The sequence below is a fragment of the Mangifera indica genome, chromosome 1, assembly GCF_011075055.1.
Source record: "Mangifera indica cultivar Alphonso chromosome 1, CATAS_Mindica_2.1, whole genome shotgun sequence".
NCBI classification, from domain to species: Eukaryota; Viridiplantae; Streptophyta; class Magnoliopsida; order Sapindales; family Anacardiaceae; genus Mangifera; species Mangifera indica.
Window position 1 is genome coordinate 19,960,167 of NC_058137.1, and position 3,485 is coordinate 19,963,651.

Genomic DNA, 3,485 nt, shown 5'->3' on the forward strand with positions numbered 1-3,485 from the left:
CCCCTGGAATATACCTGAGGGTATTACAGTATTAATGATAATACTGTTAGTTTTTCTTTATTTGCAACTCCTAATAGCCTAGATATGGATGCAAATAAATAACATGCTAGATTAGGGCATATTGGCCAAGAGAGAATGAACAGATTGGCCCGTGAAGGTTTATTAGGACCTGTCACGAAAATAGATTTGCCTATTTGTAAGCATTGTCTAGCAGGAAAAACTACTAGAAAACCTTTTGGCAAAACTATTAGAGTTGAAGTTCCTCTGCAACTTGTACACTCAGATATTTGTGGACCTATGAATGTTAGAGCTAGAAAAGGAGCATTCTATTTCATCACTTTCATAGATGATTATTCACGTTTTGGTTATGTCTATTTGATCTCCCATAAGTCAAAAGCAATAGATTGCTTTAGACATTATATGAATGAGGTTAAGAATCAGTTGGACAAAAGAATAAAAGCCTTGAGAACTGATCGAGGTCATGAATATTTATCTACCGAATCTAAGGAATTATGTAGTGAAAAAGGAATTATGAGGTAATTGACGATTCCCAAAACTCTGCAACAAAATAGTGTAGCGAAGAGACGGAATCGAACACTGTTAGAAATGGTTAGGTCTATGATGACGCAAGCAAATCTTCCAATTTCGTATTGGGGAGATGCTTTAATGACTACGACTTATATACTTAACCGTGTGCCTACTAAGTCAGTAATTTCTACACCTTATGAGTTATGGACAGGTAGAAAACCTGAATTAAATATGATGCGCCCTTGGGGGTCTGCTGCATATATCCATGACACATTCCATAAATTCAGAAAATTGGGTCCAAGAGGTAAGAAATGTATCTTCATAAGATACTTTGAGCACTCCAAAGGGTACGTGTTCATAGGAGAAGACTTTGATGGAAGAGTGACTGAAATAAAATCTCGAGATGTGACGTTCACAGAAAATGAATTTTCTGAAAAGGGTGATATCGATAAAAGTCTTCATCTGTATGAAATGAAAGAGGAATGTGGAGAAGGTTCGTCTCAGTGACCATTAGTTGTGTCACAAGAGACGATGTCTCTACCTGTTACAGATAGTGGGAGCAATGAGGTTATGCTCCAACCTATTTCGGATAGTGGGAGCGAAGATCCTCAATTGCGAAGGAGCGAACGTTCTCGAATCCCTAAGAGACGTTTCGAAATTGAAAATGAAGTTTTCATAATTGCTCCTCCGGAAGACGATGAGCCTAAAAATATCAAATAAGCTCTATCATCCCTTAATAAGGAAAAGTGGCAAGAAGCATTAGAGGAAGAAATGAAATCCATGGAACTTAACCAAGTTTGGAGTCTAGTGGGCTTACCACCGGGTCGAAAACCTATTAGGAATAAATGGATTCTCAAAATTAAACAAAAGGCGGATGGCTCAATAGATAGATACAAAGCTCGCCTAGTGGCAAAAGGCTATACTCAACAAGAAGGTATAGATTATGAAGAAACCTTTTCGCCCGTTGTGAGATTTACTTCAATTCGTGTCATTCTAGCTATAGTAGCACACTTAGATCTAGAATTGCATCAGATGGATGTCAAAACAACTTTTCTTAATGGAGAGCTTGACGAAGAAATCTATATGGATCAGCCTGTAGGTTTTGTGGTAAAAGGCCAAACGCGTAAAGTATGCAAGCTCCAAAAATCTATATATGGCCTAAAACAGTCATCAAGACAATGATACTTAAAATTTCATAAGACAATATTGTCTTATAATTTTAAGATGTTAGAACAAGATCATTGTGTTTATGTGAAAAGATCTGATGACAAATTTGTAATTTTATCTCTTTATGTGGATGATGTGCTGATAGCTGGGAGTGATTTGGAATATGTGATGATCATTAAAAATTGGTTATCTGCAAATTTTGACATGAAGGATATGGGTGAAGCAGATTATATTTTAGGTATAAAAATCAAAAGGGATTGTTCAAAGAGACTTTTGGCTCTGTCACAAGAGCGTTATATCCAAAAGATTCTAAAAGATTCAATATGGGAAACTGCAAACCCGTAGATAATCCTGTGTCAAAAGGCGATTCATTGAGCCAAACTTGTGTCCAAAGACTCAAAACGAAAGAAATGAAATGTCTCTAGTACCTTATTCAAATGCGGTTAGAAGTCTCATGTACGCGATGATGTGTACTCGTCCCGATATATGCTTCATGTCAGATTGGTTAGTCGATATCAATCAAATCCAGGAAGGGAACACTGGAAGGCTGTAAAGAGGATATTGAGATATCTGAAAGACACTGTGGATTATTGTTTATGCTACCAAGGAAAGGATTTGCGTATCGTTGGCTATTCAGATGCTGACTGGGGTGGTGACTTGGATCAACGCAAATCAACTTCAGGTTATGCTTTCTTACTCTAAAATGGTGCTATATCTTGGAGCAGTAAGAAACAAACGTGCATAGTCTTATCCACAATGGAAGCAGAATTTGCAGCATGTTCTGCTGCTGCGCAAGAAGCTGTTTAGTTGAAAAGATTTTTTGAGAATTTGGGTGTAATTGATGCATTAGTTGGTCCTATAGTTATGCATTGTGATAATCAAGCTGCAATAGCTTTCACAAAGGATCCCAAATTCCATAATAGAACCAAACATATCGACACCAGATATAACTTTGTCAGAGACATCATTTCGAAGAAGGAAGTGATCGTACAATATATTTCTACGCATAACATGATTGCTAATCCTCTAACTAAACCGATCTCAAGAGATGTATATCTTGCACATGTCAAGTCTCTTGGCTTGTGTAGAATATGATAGATGACTTGTTGAGTATATATTGTACTTGTAACACAACGTTAGAACATCAAAGAGTTTGAATTTATTTTATGTGTTTGAATTCATGGTGTTTATGGATATACACATTGTTTATTTTTGAAATCTCAACAAGATAATAATGTCACACAAGTTTGATTGGCTCTCTCACATGAGCAATCGCCTTTGACGCTGAGGAGAGCGTGCAAAGATGAGACATATTTCTTGAGGTTGATGCCGCTTAAAGAGCGCACTTAGAAAATGAGAATTGATCAAGAAATGAATTATTTGATATGTCGCCTTGATGATTAATCAAGATAAGGTCATGACTTGATAGATTTGAAAATGACCGATTTGGATTCCCCACGTCCAAATAACTTGTGAATGCTAGATGTGAGTTCTTAATAGATAAAGACACCTGCAAGATTGGAGAGATGATTAAGAACTCAGGTTAGGCGCTGAGTGCAACGACTGAACTAAGATATGTACAATGTTGGTAATGACATTTTGAAAAAATACATATTGTAACACATGATTCATACCATGTGTGCATGAATAAGACGACCGCTTGAAATAGTGGAATGATGAATCCCTGCTCCTTCACTGTGTGAGACTTTATGAGGATTACCTCATGATGGTACCCTTTGACTCTTTACTGTTATTTGATGTTTCTTCTTAGTGTTGCTATCTTAGCTTGG